This window comes from Macrobrachium nipponense, chromosome 2 (assembly GCF_015104395.2).
Source record: "Macrobrachium nipponense isolate FS-2020 chromosome 2, ASM1510439v2, whole genome shotgun sequence".
In the NCBI taxonomy this organism is placed as follows: Eukaryota; Metazoa; Arthropoda; class Malacostraca; order Decapoda; family Palaemonidae; genus Macrobrachium; species Macrobrachium nipponense.
In genome coordinates, this window is record NC_087201.1 from 113,522,276 (window position 1) to 113,543,770 (window position 21,495).

Genomic DNA, 21,495 nt, shown 5'->3' on the forward strand with positions numbered 1-21,495 from the left:
TCCTTACAGCAGAAGTCAAAGGCTGGATCTTCCTCTCGGCCTCGACGAGGAAGTCGTCTTGGCCGCAGTGGATCAAGGCTGCCCAGCCGCCTTCGAGACTGCCTGGTGGACTAGGCGGGTCACTGTCCACAGTGCGCCGCTGTTCCACCACTGTCCAACCACATCTCTCTAGGGAAGAGAGAGGAGGAACCCAGCACCGGTCCGTTCCTCAGACCCAGAACTGCCTCACGCCCTGCCGACCTGGTCACTCGAGCGAGGACTGTGTCCCGACATCTCTGAACCAGGTTGGCCCACAGGTTGGCCGTCTCTTGGGCAGGCAGGAGATAGCCCTACCTCCAGACTGACACAATCTCCCAACAGCCGGGTCTCCATCGGGAATGATGTTTCCCAAGGAGGCCGCGACCCTGGACACCGTGAGGGACCACAGGTCCAGCCATGGCAGTCGCTTCCAAAGCCAGTGCCTCTTGCTGCGAGAACCAGAGGTTCTCGGCCAGCAGGTGTTGAAGAGACACCCCCGGAGTTAGCCTAGCTAAGCTCTGGGTTAACATGTTTGGGCGGCAGCAGGTCGTCTGATGGCACGTAGAACAGCCTCTGTCATGGTAAAGGAGGGGGAAGCAGCTTGGTCGACCTGCCAGACCTAAGTGATCCCTCCTGTCCAGAGACAAGAGAGTTCACCTGGCCCAACACACTCTTGGCCAAGGCTGATCGGGGAAGACCCACTGTCGTCCTGGGTTCCTTCTTAAGCCCCCAGAACCAGGCGGTGAGGTCATCTCCTTCCTTGGCACGCACGGCAGCGGGGCCTGGACCGCAGCTGTAGGGGTCACCATCTCCACATGCTGGGAGTAAACTAGGTGGGGAGGAGCGGCATACCCAGGCGTCGACACCATTGTCGTTGTCGACGTCGCTGGGCCATGCATCATCCGACCGGCACCCTGTGCAGCCAGGTGATACAACAGCCCTTGAACACTCGGTGTGCCCGGGAGTCCCAATGAGTACCAGACCTGCTCGAGATCACCTCCCGCAGCAGCAGACATACCTGAAGAGGCAAGGGTCGAGTTGGTGGGGGTCCCACCCCGAACGAACGGGAGACCCCAAGTATAACTGCACGGCAGGGTGCCGCGCCCCCTCTTCTACACTCGACTGGTCGAATGAAGAAGCGGAACACGGCACGTCACCTGAAGGGGAAGGAGCTATACGCGGGAGCTGACACAGAGGAATGAAAGAAGAAGACATGTACGTATCCTCACTGCTCCTCCGACCAAGATACACAAATAACACAAGTGTCGGCACGAGAGCACTCTCGCCCTAAGCACCGAGTACACACTTCGTGAGGGTCAACATCCTTGAGGGATCTAAAAGCCCTGCACCTACGGCCCTCCACGCCAGGGCACAAATCTGTTGGCCTGACTGGGGGGCTGTCCCCTCCTTTGTCTCGTGGCTGCTCATTTCAGCAAAAGACAATCACAAAATCAATGAAAAGAGGAATAGCAAGTACTTACAGTCACACCTCCAAGTACTACCAAGGATACAATCATACACAAAAGAGTTCGTCAAGCAAAGGTAAAAGCAAACGACAATGGCGGACAGAGCAGCGAACACATGTCTGTCTCCGTCGGCGGCTGAAAGCAAAGTGAATGCTTACCTTTCAGTCGGGTGGGACTCCCGACAATCGGACAAGCAGTTAACTACCGAACCACCTTGTTTGAAAGCTTACGACCGGACCCAGCTGCGGCTAGTAAGGACATTCATATGTAAAGGACCGACGGTTTATATTATGTGTCATTTGTAACACAACTACAGTAATTTTTTACTATCATACAATGGTTAAATGCAAGCAAAAAGGCTGCTGTCATCGGATTCGGTTGTTCATAGCAAATCAGCCATTTCTGGCTGTATGCATTTTCAAAACAAGTATGTCATTACTAACGATACTTATGGCATTTTCTTTTACTTTTTAAATTTAACTAGAAGACGGGATAGATAAAGAGATGGAGGAAAAGGGGTTAGCCTAACTAAAAAAAAAATGGAATAGATAAAGAGGAGGAACAGAGGTTAGCCTATTACTATCTGGTCTGATCACATCTGGATAAACCCCCTATGTCATACATAAGAGAAAAATGTACAGAATTTAACACAAAGCATAAGCTTCAGGACCTGATCACATCTGGATAAGCCAACTAAGTCATGAATAAGAACCATGTGAAGGCTCTTACCATACACATTTAATCTAATTTTAGTACCGAGATATTTCAATACAGACAATTCTCTCTCCAGTGAGCAAACAATCTAATTAAGCCTCAATTTTACCCTTTCTTGAATTTCAATTTAGATATATACTTTTAATTTTTTTACAGGGAATAAATGTATATTCTTAATTTTTACCGATACCGAAGATGGGTATAATCTCAATCTTTTACAGAATCTAAAGAAGGACACATACGCCTGAAACAGTACAGACTACCTAAGGTAAGAAGCAAATATTTAGGTTTATTTTGGCAATGCAATATTTCAAGAGAATACGATGTCTTTCATCTTAAAACTAACAAATATAAGCAGATTACCTTTCCAGTCATAATGACTGCCACCTGTTGGGTGAGGCCATCAGGATCTGGCTCCAATTTGGAAAATGACATCCTTAAATTTTCTCAGGAGTGTGTTACAAGGACATCAGGTTAACCTAAAAAACAAAAAAGTAAACTAGTATCAAAATCATAATATCTGAAGCTTTAAAATAACAATTATAATGTTTTATATATACTTAACCCTTTAACGCCGAATGGGTATAATAAAAATCGTCTCTCGTATGCCAAGGGGGTCTCGAAGTGAGCGCCGAAGCAGAATTTTTTTTTTTTTTTTTTTTTTTTTAATCACAGCTCGCATAGTTTTCAAGATTAAGAGTTCATTTTTGGCTCCTTTTTTTGTCATTGCCTTAAGTTTAGCATGCAACCATCAGAAATGAAAAAAAATATCATTATCATATATAAATAATGTGATACGTATATGATGGCGTGAAAACAAAATTTCATATATAATTGTATTCAAATCTTGCAGTGAGCAAAACGGTTAAAGCTAACGAGTTTAATTTTTGTTGTTGTATTACACTAAATTGCAATCATTTTGGTATATACATTGTAAAACAATCAAAACAACACAGAGAAAATATTATCACAAAATGATGCATGAATTCGTAACGTGCGGACATAAAAATGTTTTTTTCAAAAATTCACCATAAATCATAGCAATATTTTACTTTAAAGAAACCTATTTCACGGAGCGACACGGGCCAAGCTCAGAAATCTAAATATTGTTCTAGAGACTTCCAATTTGTTTCAAAATGAAGATAAATGGTTGAATATTACTATACTGTAAGAGTTTTAGCTTACAATTGCAGTTTTCGACCATTTCGGACGAGTTAAAGTTGACCGAATGTCGAATTTTTTTTTATATAGTTTTTTTTATATGAAAATATTTCAAAAACTGAGAAAAAGCTAACAACCTTCAATTACTTTTGTTGTATACTACATGAAATTGCACACAATTTTCATATATAAAACTTTATGTAACGGCTAATTTAAAATGGTGCAAACACTACGACAATCGCACAAAAAAATGTCTGATTTTTTTTGGAAGAGTTACCGCGTAGACGTAAGGAAAAATTTTTTTTTTTCATAAATTCACCTTAAATCGAAATATTGTGCTAGAGACTTCCAATTTTTTGCAAAATGAAGGTAATTAATTGAATATTATTGGAATATAAGAGTTTTATATTACAATTGTGTTTTTCGACCATTTTGGCACTTATCGTTATTTATATGAAAATATTTCAAAACTGATAAAAGCTACAACCATGGGTTGTTTTTAGTTGTATTATGCATGAAATTGCACACATTTCCATATATAAAGCTTTATGTAACGGTTAATTTAAAATGGTGCAAACATTACAACAATTGCACGAAAAAATTTATAATTTTTTCGGAAGTTACCGCGCGGACGTAAGGAAAAAGTTTTTTCATAAATTCACCATAAATTGAAATATTGTGCTAGACTTCAAATTTGTTGCAAAATGAAGGTAAATGATTGAATATTACTAGAATATAAGAGTTTTAGCTTACAATTGCGTTTTTTGACCATTTCGGTAGAGTCAACGTTGACCGAAGGTTGAAATTTTGGAACATCGTTATTTATATGAAAATATTTCAAAACTGATAAAAGCTACAATCATGAGTATTTTTTGTTGTATTCTACATGAAATTGTGCACATTTTCATGTACTATAATACTCCATGTAACGGCTAATTTAAAATGGTGCAAAAATTATGTCAAAGTGACGAAATAAATTCTGAGATGTGTCACTGATACTTTTTAGTGCGATAAGAAAAAAATTTGCGCTTATGCGCCTGCGTAACGTTTGTAAACAAAACAACGCCTTGATCCGTGAGCTCCCAGCATCCCCCAAGGCGCATGATTCAAAAGTTTTCGCCTGGTAGGCCTATAAGTATTTTTCTGCGAATCTTTAAAAAAAATTTTTTTATCGACGTACCATACGTCTAATCGGCACCCGGCAGACAATTTATGTCGACATTTAATACATCCAATAGGCGTTAAAGGGTTAACAAGTAATTACATAGCTGTAAGTTCCACTTACACAGCAATTTGAGTTCAAAATTTTGCTTGTAACATTTCAAACCATTGCGCAGGTGACCTGTTCCACCTACCAGCGGGAGAATAGGAACGACTGTCAGCAGAAAGCTCAGCTTGCTCATGTCTCATGTCCACCAGTTGGGAGAGTAGGCTCTGATTCTGTAATTACTTGCTAAGTATACATAAATAGTATAAAAATGTCATTTTTATAAAAGTACGTAACTTACTAAATAATTACATAGTTGAGCCCCACATTGACAGGTGGTAGGAGATATGGACATATACTACTCAAAAGATTATGTAATGAATTGAAATAGAAAAGTTGCTAGCACTGAATACAATGCCTGTTATTTCCTTATCAGTTAAGAAAGCTACTGGGATACTGCCTGTAGTTGGTGTCTATCTTAACCTACTAAGTAAGTGGGTGCTTTACAGCAAGGGATTATGCCTGAATGCTGGTAGAGCATGATAGGTGCCTGACCTTGCCCTGGGCGCAGCACCAAATAAAATAAACTATAGAATAATGTCACCTACACTGGGATAAAACCACAACCCATCCACTGAGAGTGGTGGGTGTTTCAGGTGTTTTGTAACCCCCTGGCTCTGTAAACTACTACACCTTAATACAGGTGAAGAGATAATAGGAAAAATTCCTGTGCTTCCTTCCACTAAACCATGCCAGTCACTAGAAAATAATCTAAGTACAGTGGGACCCCCCGTATTCGCGTTCTCCAGATTCGCGGCGGACTCACACATTCTCGGATTTCTCTTCTAATCGGGTAACGTTTCCCTGAATTATTCGCGGAAAATTCGCGCATTCGCGATATTTTTCTATGATAAATATCCACAAATTCCTGGTTTTTTTTTTTATGAATTTCATCATAAAATGCACTTTTTGTGATTAAAAACTATTAAACAAAAAAAAACCATGTATGAACATTTTTTAGTGGGTTTTCTTGAGTTTTTAACTAACAAAATAGGCTGTTTTTAGCATTTTTATAGGGGTTCCAAACATTCGCGGGTTCTAACTATTCAGGGGGGTTCTGGTACGCATCCCCCGCGAATACGGGGGGACCACTGTACACCTTTTAACTCCTATAAAATTATTGAGAAATGTAGAGCAATTACATTCCCAGTAGTTCAAAGGCAGAATGGATGTACAAGGAATAAAATACATGTAATACAATACATGTAAGCTAAAGGAGTAGAGGTTACTTGAACATCCTTAGCTTTATTTAGAAGGCAAACTACTCTTATAATTGTGAGAGTGCCTCAAGGTAAAAGCCCGTAAGTGTAATACAGTGGGGCCTCAGCAATTGCAGGGGACAGGGACCACAACCACCAATGTTATGCAAATATCTGCATAATCACAGCCCTCAAAGCGCCTAACTGCCTAATACGTACTTCAATGCAGGCAGCCCCCAGTTATTGGCAGAGGTTCTGCTCCAGTGGGTTAAGCGAAAACCGCCATTAACAGAAACTCTGCGATTTACGTGTTAGGTGTGTTATGGCACCATAAATAACTATTATCGATACCTCATGATGCCAATAACCAAAACTTGGCCTGTTATAGCACCATAAATTGCCGATCTTATGGTGCTAGACAAGCACCATAAAACCAGATTGCCATTGACTGGGGACTGTCTAGAGTTAAAACACCAAGACATCTTACCTATAAAAATTCTGCAACTTACAATTTCTCTTTATTTTCATGATATGGCTGCTGTAATATTAACGTGTAAACGGCAAGATACAGTAATAAAATCCTATCTGTCTTTTGTTTATGTTGAGAATCAGCTGATTGACGTTTATTACAGAAAATTTAAGGAAAAAATTAGTTGCTAAAAGAAAATTTATTAATGGAATTATCTTTAATAGAGAGAGAGAAGAGAGAGATGAGGAGAGAAGAGATGAAGGAAGAGAAGAAAGAGAGAGAGAGAGAGAGAGAGAGAGAGAGAGAGATATTCTCTTGTACACTGTTATAATGTGATAATAATCGAGTCAACTATATTAAACTTATTTTGAAGCACAGTTTAATACATCTGAGAAAGAATAAAAATATGGCAGGACACACCTACAGTGAATGTCGGGGATAATCTGTTCTTTTATGTATATTACAATAATAAATATGTTATTGTTATAATACAATTAAGTTTGTTCATACTTACCTGGCAGATATATATAGCTGTATTCTCCGAAGTCCGACAGAATTTCAAAATTCGCGGCACACGCAGTGGGCGGCAGGTGGTAGTACCCATTCCCGCCGCTGGGGAGGCAGATTATCAGGAAACTATTCCCATTTTCTATTCATATTTTCATCCGTGCCACTGTCTCCTGAGGGGAGGTGGGTGGGCACTTTAATTATATATATCTGCCAGGTAAGTATGAACAAACTTAATTGTATTATACAATAACATTTTGTTCATGAAAACTTACCTGACAGATATATATATAGCTGAATCCCACCTTCGGATGGTGGGAAGAGACGAATAGGATTTTTTGGGTTTTTGGGAAACTAAATTAAGTAGATGATATACATCTTGGTTCCTCACCTGTTAGCATAGCCGACTTCGTGATTACTGTCACCAAAGTCTGCTTCTGCGTTACTAGAGTTGCCAGCGAGGTAGAGACCTGTAATGCTGGTGCGCTCTAGATGATCTGTCAACGGGGGCGTGACCACAATGTGACTAGACCATATGACCATACTTCTGAGGGCAACGAAGCTAAAACCACCACCTGACCTAACCTACCAAAGTTAGTTCCATAACTTCTAGGCTAAAGAAAAGGAACGCGCCTCAAGCGACCAACCCTTCAAAGTTAAAAGCACACCTATCCCTTTTCTATAGGATAGGATTCGTGTTGTGCTGCCCCCAATAATATATCTACGGATATGTATGGTCCTAGCGACTTACAGATCTCAAATGTCGTCTTCACATCCCGTCGGGAGTGTGAAGCGAACACAGAGTTGCTTCGCTAAAGCGTGGCACTCAGGATTTTACTGAGTGTCATGCTCTGTTGAAATGCTTCCGAGGCCGCGCCCTCACCTCTTGAGCATTCATATTAAGAAAAAATCTCAAATCTTTATGCAAACATATGAATGAGACTTCTTAAAAGAACTCCTTGACTATAATGCCAGGTTTTCGTTGGACATGAACCAGTCTGGTCTTTTACGGAACACTGCAGATTGTCCATTGACCTCGACTTTCTATAGTTTTATCAAGATAAAACTTGAGAGACCCGACAGGGCACAGGACTCTCTAATGCCCTTGCCCAATAATTTGTGCCATACCCTTGGTCTCCAAGCCTTCGGGTCAAGGGTTAGACAGGTTTTCGTTCTTATCAAGAACGGAAGGCTTAGAGGACAGACCGCATTATGTCCTTTAAAGCTAAAACCTCTGATGATGGCTAAAACCTCACTAACCCTCTTTGCCGTGGCTAGAGCGGTTAGACAATGTTAGCCTTTCTGGTCACGTGTATTAAGTTGCGCAGAAAAGATAGGTTCGAAATGCTTTGGCATCAGAAACTCAGACTACGTCTAAGTTCCATGCCGGAACCTGCGATCCAGAGAATTTCAAGATCTCCCCAGACCTCAAAGATCGTGAAGCTTTGTTGTTTGACAGAACCGAATCTCTGAGCCTAGAGGCCGTCAACAACATATTTGCATATTCTACAATAGTTTAGGACTTCTAGCTTATCTCATACTTCATACGGAAAGATAGAACCATAAAGAAATTCACAGAGGTCGAGGTGGAGGAACAGGCATCATTTCCCTTCACTATCTCCAGAAACGGCCCCCTCCGATTGAAACACTGAAAATAGGCAGCACTGCTTTGCCTTGGCCAAGAGACTGCCATTAATCTTGAAGATCTTATCGCTTCTCGATAGTCTGAACGCCTTCAGACTCAGAGAGGAGAGATATTAGATACTTCACTCAAGTGACGATATTAGATTACACAGATCTCGGGAAGGGTCTTTGGACAATTCTCTGAATTACCTGACCTCTGAATCCAACCTCTTAGAGGCCAACATGTGGTAACTAAAAGCTAATCCTCTAGGATCATGAATAAGGAACAACTTAAGAGGAAGCTCCTTCGTCTTCAATATTACGAAAAACTTAACGAAAGGACGCCCTCAGTCTCTCCTCAACTTTCGACATACTTCTAAGTGAGGATTACTCAGACGTCAGCAGTTGTTGCCTTCGATCGAGAAGACCCGCACGGACGTGCACTAGTTTAACGAACCTCTTGAGGATCGTTACGTTCCGTGCCCAAGCCCATAACCAACTCTCTCTTCTTGAGCTATGAGAGAGCTGAGAAATTATCCGAGATGATTTGGGCCACTCGATCCAAACTCACCCTTCGATGACTGGAGAGCCGACCAATTGGCTTCCAATTCTTTCAGACAATGTGCCAGAAAAATAATGTTCCTCTGTTCGGATGTTCTGGCACCCTCTCGCTATCACCCGAGGTGATCCTCAAGCCGTTGAGAGAAAATTAGAATTATTACTAGATCTTTGATGTTATTCCAATTTCTTCGTGAGGAAAAATTGTAGAGGTCTGAATTGCTGTTTATTCAGGGAAAACAAGCTTCTCCAGCAAGGAAATGGTCCCCAGCAAACTCATCCATTCCCTCACTCAGCCTGCTTCCTTCCCTACATAAGGCTGCGCTTTGCATAAGCAGGAGAGCATTATTATAGTTGCTATGCCGCGGTAGATTCGTACAGAATTCTGTTACCGTGCGGTAAACCCGCACCGAACAAGTATAAGAGATATCTTGTTGAAATTTTCTAAGTAAACGGAAGGCATGTTCATTCATGATTACTAGAAATATGATATTGTTATGATACAATAAAGTTTGTTCATACTTACCTGGCAGATATATATATAGCTGTATTTTCTGAAGTCCGACAGAATTTTAAAAACTTCCGACACACGCAGTGGTCGGCCAGGTGGTTAGTATCCCATTCCGCCGCTGGGGAGGCGGGTATCAGGAACCATTCCCATTTTCTATTCATAATTTTTATTTCCACTGTCCCCTGAGGGGATGGTGGGTGGGTACTTGATTATATATCTGCCAGGTAAGTATGAACAAACTTTATTGTGGATCATAACAATATCATTTTGTTCATGAAACTTACCTGTCAGATATATTATAGCTGAATCCCACCTTTGGAGGTGGGAAGGGACAGAATAGAAGGATTTTGGGAAACAAATGCATGCAGATGATTTACATCTTGGTTCCACCTGTTAGCATAGCTGGCTTCGTGGTTACTGCCACGTAAGTCTGCTTGTTGCTACTAGAGTTGCCAGCGAGGTAGAGACCTATATAGCTGGTGCACTCCAGATGATCTGTCACAGGGGCGAGACACGACGTGACTAGACCATATTGACCATACCATGAGGGCTAAGAAGTAAATATATATATATATATATATATATATATATATATATATATATATATATATATATATATATATATATATATATCACCACCTGACCAACCTACCACAGTTAAGGTGTTTTAACTAAGGCTTAAGAGTTAAGAAGTCGCCGTTGTCGGCGACTCAACAACTAAATTAAGAGCTCTTCCTAACCATTTTCTACAGGATAGGATGAGTGGTACTTCTTGCCCCCAAGATTGGTGTCTGCAGACACGTATGGCCCTAGCGAGCAGCAGATCTCATATGCCATCTTCACATCTCACCGCAGGGAGTGTGAAGTGAACACAGAGTTGCTTCGCTAAAACATGGTACTCAGGATGTTGCTGAGTGCCATGCTCTGTTGAAATGCTTCCGAGGCCGCGCCCTCACCTCGTGAGCATTCAGATAAAAAGATTTCAAATCTTTGTGCAAACACAATGAAGGAGCATTTTTTGAAAGAACTCCTTAACACTAAAGCCAGGGTGTTCTTCAATATGGGCAAGTCTGGTCTTTTTCGGAACACTGCAGATGCCCGAATGACTTCGACTTTCTTGAGTTTTATGTAGATAAAACTTGAGAGACCCGACAGGGCACAGGACTCTCTCTGGCTCCTGCCCACTAACTTGTGCCATCCTTGCTTCCAAGCTCCTAGCCCAAGGACAAAACGGGTTTCCATTCTTAGGCCACAACGGAAGGCTTAGAGAGCACAAACCGCCTTGTGTTCTCTAAAGCCAAAACTTGTGACGATTGGCTTAAAATTTCACTAACCCTCTTTTGTCGTATCTAGGGTGGTTAGAAGGCGGCCTTTCCATGATCACATGCAATGAAGTTAACAGGTAGGAGAGGTTCGAATGCTTTGACATCAGAACTTCAGACTAAGTCTAAGTTCCATATTGAAAGCTTCGATCTGGACATGCACAGTCAGTCCGTCTGTACTAAAGTCAGGTGACCGACCAGTTGACCTGTCAGACGAATCAAGGACAGCAAGGCTGTACCCTGAAGACCCATAAGGCACTATTCTTCGCTGAAGGATGAGTTGTCTGGACTGCCTGGGCGATTCAATCTAAGCAAACCTTGGGGGTGTATCAACGAAACCCAACGTCGTCAGCGAATCAACTCCTGACTCGAGCTTCTGGTGCCAGGAGAAAGGAGCGAGGAGCAAAAAAGGCGATTCAGTCCCGAAGGAAGAATGCTGACAGTCCAACCTGGTCTCATGTTACACGATCATCGGGGGTGTATAAACGCAACCGACTTCGTCACAAGAAAACTCAGGGCTACTATACGTCGCCTGATCTCGCACGAGTGTCTGACTCCGAGAAAACAGGTGAGACAAAAAGTAGATGGTGAGCGAGTTTCGAGATTCCACAGAACCCCAAAGATCGTGAAGGGCTTTGTTGTTTGACAGACGCAAATCTCTGAGCCCAAAGGCCGTCAACAACATATTTGCATATTCTTTAATAGTTGTGACTGCCAGCTTATCCCATTCTTCAGACGGAAAGGAAGACGGTAATCTTATTCCTGTCACATCTCGATAGTCTGACGTAGTTCAGACTCAGAGCGGAGAGGTTATAGGTACCTTTCGAGTAAGAGTAGACCGACTCTCTCGGAAAAGGTCCTTGGAAAGTGAACTAGGAAGTATGTGACCTCTGTGAATCCAGGATCCTGAAGGCCAACATGGGGCGATCAGCGTCATTGTCGCTCCCTGTGAGTCATAAATCCTCTTTATTACATTTCCTAAGCGATTGAAAAAGGGGAAAAGATACTAAAACATCCATCCCGTTCATATCATAGGATGGCGTTTAATGGTACCGAGCCGGATCGAGAATAAGGGAGCAGAGAAGAAGAAGCCTCTTCGTCCTCAACATATCGAAGTGAAGATGAAAGGGCGTCCCTAAAGTCTACACAACTCTCAACTTACTTCTAAAGAAAGATTCCACTCGGAAGTGAATAGTTGCTGCCGTCGATCGAGACGATTCGTACGGACTTTTGCAATCTGTAACGAACCTGTAGAGGATCGTTACATACTACGCCTGTTGTTATAATAGGCTCTTTCTCGTAAACTCGAACAAGGACCGAGAGAAGATACTTCTTAAGATATGAGAGAGCTGTGGAATATCAGAGTTGATCTGGACCACTGGTTCCCGAAAAACTCGTTTTCGAGGACTGGAGGGACTACCGAATCGCTTTACTTCTTCAGATTAAGATCCAGGACATCTGAAACCCTATCCAGATGGTCCGGCACCTTCTTTCTATCACCTCAGGTGATAGACGCACTGAGAGATGTTCAGAATCATTCCTAGATCTAGAATAATATTTCAGTTTGCCCGGTAGGAAAAAACTGTGGTCTGAATTGCAGTCTATTCGGGGAAACAAACTTCTTCAGGAAGGAAATGGTCCCCAGCAAGCTCATCCATTTCCTCCCCGAGTATGCTTACTTCCCTAATAAGGCTGCGCTTTGCCTAAGCAGGAGAGCAAATAAAAGTGCAATGTTGCGGTAGACTCGTAGTTCCATACCGTGCGGTAACGAGCACCGAAAGGATTAAGAGATAACTCTGTTGAACATAGTAAGGCAAAACGAATGCAACGTTTATTCATTCACGTAAGAAATCCCCCTCAATCTTAGGCTAAAGTCCGTGATTGTAGGACATAGATACAGTTAGTCAGTCAATCCCGCAGGAGAGACGTAACCGTCAGCACAGAGATACGGTTAGTCAGTCAATCCCGCAGGAGAGAGAGATGTAACCTACACCGCATGACAGCGCACGATCTGTTACTGGACTGGCTCGGTTGGACTGGAGGACAGACACAGCGTGACAGCAGCAGCCAGCAGCTTACAAACGTCGTCTCTTAACTTTATGTCTGGGTTGCCAGCTACCCTATTCTAAGAAGAAATAGGTCCGTTATTTTTTTAGCAGAAAGACTCTCAAGCTGGTATATTTAAGCGAAACAGAAAATGCTAAATATATAGATGCGTTTGTGTCGTCAGAACACTACCATACAACGGTAAAAGATAAATCGGAAACTCCTGGAAGGCTGCAGGGAGTAACGATTAAATGTCCTTAAAATAGACAATAGACCTCTCGGTTGCCATCCGAAGAGGTAACTACAGCAAGCGTATACGACTTGAACCAACCAGAAGTAAAAATAACGCAAGGCAAAATATGAAATTATATCACAATAAGGTTTGTTCATACTTACCTGGCAGACATATATATAGCTGAATTCGGAAATACAGCTACATACATATCTGACAGGCAAGTTTCATGAACAAAACTTAAGAGAAATCGAAGCAGTCAGCTCAAGCTTCTTATGTATTGGACATAAGCGGTTCATTGACGTAGTCTACAAGTCTATTTCTTGTACGAGTATGCGAATGACGAATGAGAGCTCTTCCGAATCTTGTCAATAAGAGCTTATTCGCTTACGCAATATCAAGTTAATGAGATGTTTGTCAATGAGAACTCCCATTTCGGGACAAAGAGTATTTTGTCAATAGGGGAATTACTTACAAAACGAAAGATATTGTCAATGGGGGAAATCAGTCGCTGAATTGACAAAACGTAATCCAGGAAGTCGAGCATTTAATTTTTCCCATTCCCGTCTCAAACGAGGAATAAGGGGCAAGAATCCTGTTAAAAGACTGGGCTTTACGGCAGGTAGAACGACGATGTTCAATTCGGCAGCGTAGTCCGACTAGAAACTACAAAATCTATCATTTGAAAAACCCTTTCAGATGGGCTAAAAAGCTTGCAAAATTATCCTGGGAAGAGGAAGAAACTCTCCAACCAGCTTCCTCTCCCGTATCACAACTAATGCCTGCTAAAGCTTAAAATTTTATTGGCAGTATGCAAAGGAAGTCCTGTCTTGCGCTTTCCTGAAGAGCGTCCTTTTGATGAGTGCCTTTGCAAGAATCCTACTGAACGTTGCCGAGAGTCCTGACGTGCAGGACATCGAGCCTTACATAACCCGTAACTGCCTTATCGCAAAGTCTTGACTGCGGTAGTGGCAACTTAAATTTATTGGCAGAATGGCAAAGGTTGCGGTAGAGCAAACGAGATCTTCCCTTGAGCTTTCCTTAACTCCATCCACCTATGCGAAAAGCAATATTAATTGACAGAGACCTCTTGAATTCACGAAACCCGATGTCTTGCTGGGTTTCGAAGAAGTAGTTGTCTGTTCACTTTAAGCTTCCTCCGAAGCACTGCCTACTTCACATTCTTTGCAGGTGAGGTAGAAGGTATCACCGAAGGTAGAGGTAAAAATTCTTTAGGCCCAAATCTGAAACAAGAGCTTGAAGAGTTCAACAGAAACGTTCAGCCAGGCGACACACCTGGCGTGCGCTGGTGCACGCTCGGCGTCCACTGGCGCGCGCTTGGCGTGCACCCGCGCGCGCCTGGAGTCCATCCGAGCGTCCCGGGCGTCCGCTCTCAAAAGCTTCCTGCTACTATGACTTCTTTTACGTATTTCTCGGTGGAAAGACGGACACGAGTTCAGGCGACGTTCGCCACTTCTTACTTCTCACTGAAACGCATAACGAGAGAGAGAGAGAGAGGACGTGAAGCGTCCTCTTCTATAAAGCTTCTATTTAGAGGGGGGGTCGCGAAAGCTCCAACCCTGCATGGGGAGGACGCTTCGGAGGACGAGAAGCAATCTTTCAGGATTCGTGCACGCGCACGCACTTTGGCAGTCTGGGGATTTTCATCAGAAACTGCCGAAGGCACGCCAGATCGGTGGGGGTTCCTTGTAACCCTCCTTAGGCTTTCGACATGCTCCCTCCCCGGGTCCTGGGAGTCAAGCAGAGGTCCCGGCCTAGAGGCGAAACGAGGCCGATCTGACGCACCCATCCACTACACAAGGGGTATCTCTGCACTTCTGCACTTCACTTTACTCTCGAAAGCAGCACTTTCGATTCTCTCTAAAGCAAGCACTTTCGATTCTAAGTTACGAATCGAAAGAGTATCAGAGAAAGGGCAATTCCTCCTACAGACACTGCTTAGGGCCGAAGGCAACACTGCAGGGTTAGGAGTAACAATTACAGAGTAGCACTTCACAGCAATGAAGGAGAGCGAGCACCTCTCGTAGACAAATTCATAGCCCGTAGGCCATACTAACAGGGTTAGGCAAATAAAGTCTACAGGAAGGTTAGCAGGTTTCACTACCCTGACTTTTGTTACTGATTAATTGCGTACATACGAATCATTGTCTTCCTTTACGGAATTAGACATGTTTACTGATTAATTGCGTACATTACGAAATCATATGTCTTCCTTACGGAATTAGACATGTTTACGATTAATTGCGTACAATACGAATCACGTCTTCCTTACGGAATAGACAAAGTCTCACACTCCTTACATGACAAATCTCAACAAAGACAAGACCCATACCCCTCGTACATACCAAGTGCGGATCTACCGAAGCTTTCGTAAGCCACACCCTATCTTTGCAGACAACCCCGTCTGAAACTAGCCTAACTAGATTCATGATATTTTATGCAAAATGAATCAAATTCAAATCAATTTAAGATAGCGTATGCTAGCCATAAATCCCCACAAATCCAAGTAAATAAATCAAAAGACAATAGGATACTTAGCGGCAATGAAGTTTCCAAAATCCTAAGACGGAGGTACTGAAAACAGGTGTTTTCAGCACCGGCGACAGAAAAATTATGAATAGAAAATGGGAATGGTTCCTGATACCCGCCTCCCAGCGGCGGGAATGGGTACTAACCACCTGGCCGACCACTGCGTGTGTCGGAAGTTTTTCAAAATTCTGTCGGACTTCAGAAAATACAGCTATATATATATCTGACAGGTAAGTTTTCATGAACAACTAATATTGTAATACTTACCTGAACACCTATATTAGCCCTGGTCACCTGACCAGCCCAAACATAACCCCACTCATTACCCACACAAGGGGAAAATTTCAACTGCCAGCACTACCAATGTTGCAGGTAAACATTGTTTCCCGAGTTACCTAATTACCATTGGCAACCCTACTGCCAAACATCAGCAGGCAGACGGTTCCCACCTTCAATCGCGATAATCATTAATCATTGAAGAGAGAAGAGGGTGGGGGTCATTCAGGTGTTCAGGTAAGTATTACGTTAGTTTCATTATGAAAACTTCATATTGCAATGCACTCCCTGAACACTTGAATTAGTCCGCCCGACCTCTCTGAGGCATAAGCAGGTAACTCAGTTTGATTTACTTGCATAGTCTTTGAAACTCATCCATATTTCGTCCATTAGGTGAGATGCCCGAAGAGAATACCTCGACATCAGTCTCGTAAGTCATGGTCTCGTCATTGTCAAGCTATCCTCCAATGTGGCTACTAGCCTCTCAAGTATGGAGGAGAAGTTCCAAGGACAGAACTTCTACGACATTCTCAGCAGGCTACAGGCTCCCGGTGTGGAGTGTGTGCCAAGGTTCGAAGGTTCTTGTACCTCATAAATATGATATTGTTATGATACAATAAAGTTTGTTCATACTTACCTGGCAGATATATATATAGCTGTATTTTCTGAAGTCCGACAGAAATTCAAAACTTCCGGCACACACAGTGGTCGGCCAGGTGGTTAGTACCCATCCCGCCGCTGGGAGGCGGTATCAGGAACCAGTCCCATTTTCTATTCATAATTTTTATTTCCACTGTCCCTGAGGGAGGTGGAGGTGGGTACTAATTATATATATCTGCCAGGTAAGTATGAACAAACTTTATTGTATCATAACAATATCATTTTGTTCATGAAACTTACCTGTCAGATATATATATAGCTGAATCCCACCGCCCTTGGAGGTGGGAAGGGACAGAATAGAAGGATTTTGGGAAACAAATCATGCAGATGATTTACATCTTGTTCCACCTGTTAGCATTGCTGGCTTCGTGGTTATTGCCACGTAGTCTGCTTGTGCTACTAGAGTTGCCAGCGAGGTAGAGACCTATATAGCTGGTGCACTCCAGATGATCTGTCAACAGGGGCGAGACCACGACGTGACTAGACCATATTGACCATACCATGAGGGCTAAGAAGTAAAAATAAATATATAATATATATATATCACCACCTGACCAACCTAGCCAAAGTTAAGGTGGTGTTAACTAAGCTTAAGAGTTAAGAAGTCACCGTTGTCGGCGACTCAACTACTAAATTAAGAGCTCTTCCTAACCATTTTCTACAGGATAGGATGAGTGGTACTACTTGCCCCCAAGATTGTGTCTGCAGACACGTATGGCCCTAGCGAGCAGCAGATCTCATATGCCATCTTCACATCTCGCAGGGAGCGTGAATTGAACACAGAGTTGCTTCGCTAAAACATGGTACTCAGGATGTTGCTGAGTGCCATGCTCTGTTGAAAATGCTTCCGAGGCCGCGCCCTCACCTCGTGAGCATTCAAATCAAAAGATTTCAAATCTTTGTGCCAACACAATGAAGGAGCTTTTTTGAAAGAACTCCTTAAACAATAAAGCCAGGGTGTTCTTCGATATGGGCAAGTTCTGGTCTTTTCGGAACACTGCAGATTGTCCGTACGACTATTCGACTTTCTTGAGTTTTATGTAGATAAACTTGAGACGACATGACAGGGTCACAGGACTCTCTCTGGCTCCTGCCCAATAACTTGTGCCATCCTGATTCCAAGCTCCTGGCCCAAGAACAAGACGGGTTTCCATTCTTAGGCCACAACGGAAGGCTTAGAGAACGCCCCGCCTTGTGTTTCTCTAATGCCAAAACTTCTGACGATGGCTGAAAACCTCACTAACCCTCTTTGTCGTATCTAGGGTGGTAAAAGGGAAAAGGGCCTTCCTGATCACGTGCAAGAAGTTAACAGGTAGGAGATGTTCGAATGCTTTGACATCAAGAACTTCAGACTATGTCTAAGTTCCATATTGAAAGCTTCGATCTGGACATGCACAGTCAGTCAGTCTGTACTAAAGTCAGGTGACCCGACCAGTTGACCAGTCAGACGCATCAAGGACAGCAAGGCTGTACCCTGAAGACCATAAGGCACTATTCTTCGCTGAAGGATGAGTGTCTGGACTGCCTGGGCGATTCAAGCTAAGCAAACCTTGGGGTATGAACGCAACCCAACGCTCGTTAGCGAATCAACTCCTGAGCCACTCCTGACTCGAGCTTCTGGTGCCAGGAGAAAGGAGCGAGGAGCAAAAAGGTGATTCAGTCCCGAAGGACGAATGCCTGACAGTCCAACCTGGTCTCATGTTAAACGATCATCGGGGGTGTGTAAACGCAACCAGACTTCGTCAACAAGAAACTCAGGGCTACTATGTGTCTCCTGATCTCGCACGAGTGTCTGACATCCGAGAAAAACAGGTGAGACAAAAAGTAGATGGTGAGCGAGTTTCGAGATTCCACACACTCAAAGATCGTGAAGGGCTTTGTGTTTGACAGAAGCAAATCTCTGAGCCCAAAGGCCGTCAACACATATTTTGCGTATTCTTTAATAGTTGTGACTGCCAGCTTATCCCATTCTTCAAACGGAAAGGAAGACGGCAATCTTATGCTGTCAACATCTCGATAGTCTGAACGTAGTCAGACTCAGAGCGGAGAGGTTATAGGTACCTTTCGTGACTCTCTCGGAAAAGGTCCTTGGAAAGGACTGACCTCTGTGAATCTAGGATCTTGAAGGCCAACATGGGGCGATTAGCGTCATTGTCGCTCCCTGTGATGGTATAAAATCATCTTATTACATTCCTAAGCGTTTTGAAAAAGGGGAAAAGAGACTAACATCCATCTCCCTGTTCAATATCATAGCGAAGAGATGTATGAAAGGACGTCCTAAGTCTCCATAACCCTCAACATACTTCTAAAGAAAGATTCCACTCGGAAGTCAGTAGTTGCTGCCGTCGATCGAGACGATTCGTACGGACTTTTGCAATCCTGTAACGAACCTCTAGAGGATCGTTACATTCTACGTCTGTTGTTATAATAGGCTCTTTCTCGTAAACCCGAACAGGGACCGAGAGAAAGATACTTCCTAAGATATGAGAGAGCTGTGGAAGATCAGAGTTGATATGGACCACTGGTTCCAAAAACTCGTTTCCAGGACTGGAGGGACGACAGAATTGCTTCCACTTCTTTCAGATTATGATCCAGGACATCTGAAACCCTCTCCAGATGTCCGGCACCTTTCTTTCTATCACCTCAAGTGATACTAATGCACCGAGAGATGTTCAGAATCATTCCTAGATCTTTAATAAAAAATTTCAGTTTCCCGGTAGGAAAAAACTGTAGAGGTCTGAATTGCAGTCTATTCAGGGAAACAAACTTCTTTAGGAAGGAAATGGTCCCCCAGCAGCTCATCCATTCCCTCACACAGTATGTTTTACTTCCCTAAAAAGGCTGCGCTTTGCCTAAGCAGGAGAGCATATAATAGTGAAATGTTGCGGTAGACTCGTAGTCCTATACCGTGCGGTAACGAGCACCGAAAGGAGTAAGAGTATCTCTGAGAACATAGTAAGGCAAAACGAATGCATGTTTATTCATTCATGTAAGAAATCCCCTCAATCTTAGGCTAAAGTCCGTGATTGTAGGGCAGAGATACAGTTAGTCAGTCAATCCCGCAGGAGAGAGAGAGACGTAACTGCCAGCACAGAGATACGGTTAGTCAGTCAATCCCGCAGGAGAGAGAGACGTAACCTACAGCGCATGACAGCGAACGAGCTGGTACTGCCTCGTTTGTACTGCGGAGAGGACAGTGACAGCAGCAGCTTACGATCGTCGTCTCTTAACTTTATGCCTGGGTTGCCAGCTACCCTATTCTACGAAGAAATAGGTCCGTAATTTTTAGCATAAAAGACTCTCAAGCTGGTATATTTAAGCGAAAAACAGAAAACGCTAAATATATAGATGCGTTTGTGTCGTCATAACACTACCATACAACGGTAAAAGATAAATCGGAAACTCCTGGAAGGCTGCAGGGAGTAACGATTAAATGTCCTTAAATTAATAGACAATAGACCTCTCGGTTGCCATCCGAAGAGGTAACTACAGCAAGCGTATATGACTTGAGCCAACCAGTAGTAAAATAACGCAAGGCAAAATATGATATTATATTGCAATAAAGTTTTTTCATACTTACCTGGCAGACATATATACTATAGCTGAATTCGGAAATACAGCTACATACATATCTGACAGGCAAGTTTTCATAAACAAAACTCAAGAGAATTGAAGCGGACAGCTCAAGCTTCTTATGTTATTGGACATAAGCGTTCATTGACGTAGTCTACAGTCTATTTCTTGTACGAGTCTGCGAATGATGAATGAAGAGCTCTTCCGAATCTTGTCAATAAGAGCTTATCCGCTACGCAATATAAAGTTAATGAGAAGTTTGTCAATGAGGAACTAACCCATTTACGGGACAAATGAGATAATTTGTCAATGAGGGGATACCCACTTACTTGACAAAACGATAGTATATTGTCAATGGGGAAATTCACTGAATTGACAAAACGTAATCCAGGAAGTCGAGCATTTTATTTTCGATTCCCGTCTCAAACGAGGAAGGGGCAAGAATCCTGTTAAGAGACGGCTTACGACAGGTAGAACGACGATGTTCAATTCGGCAGCGTAAGTCCCGACTAGGAACTAACAAAATCTATCATCTGAAAAGCCCTTTCAGATGGGCTAAAAAGCTTGCAAAATTATCCTGAAGAGAAGAAACTCTCCAACCAGCTTCCTCTCCCGTATCAAAATTTATTGGCAGTATGGCAAACGGAAGTCCGTCTTGCGCTTTCCTCCTTTTGATGAGTGCCTTTGCAAGAATCCTACTGAACGTGCCGAGGAGTCCTGACGTGCAGGACATCGAGCTTTTACAATAACCCATAGCTGCCTTACCGCAAAGTCTTGACTGCGGTAGAGCAAAAGAGATCTTTCCTTGAGCTTTCCATAAACTAACCCATCCAATCCTGGACTTTACGAAAGCATATTACTGGACAAAGACCTCTATAATTCACGAAACCCGTGGTCTTGCTGGGTTTTCGAAACGAAGTTGCCTTTTTCACTTTAAGCGTTCCTCTGAAGCACTGCTTACTTCACATTCTTCGCAGGCGATGTAGAAGGGATCACCGAAGTTAGGTAAAAAATCTTTAGGCCCAAATCAGCTTGAAGACTTCAACAGAAACGTTCAGCCAGGCGCACACCTGGCGTGCGCGCTCGGCGTCCACTGACTAGCAGCGAGCACGCTTCTTGGCGGGTCCATTGGCAAGCAGCGAGCACTCTCGGCGCGCCGCTCGCGCTCGGTATCCACTGGCGTGCGCTCGGCCTCGGCGTCTACTGGTGCGCGCTTGGCGTGCACCCCCGCGCGGCGCCTGGCGTCCATCGAACGTCCCGTCCAAGCCGAGCGTCAAAAAAAAAGCGTGCAGAAAAGCGTCACGCTCCTGACAGGCGTCAATGCAAGCGAAACTGCCTTCATG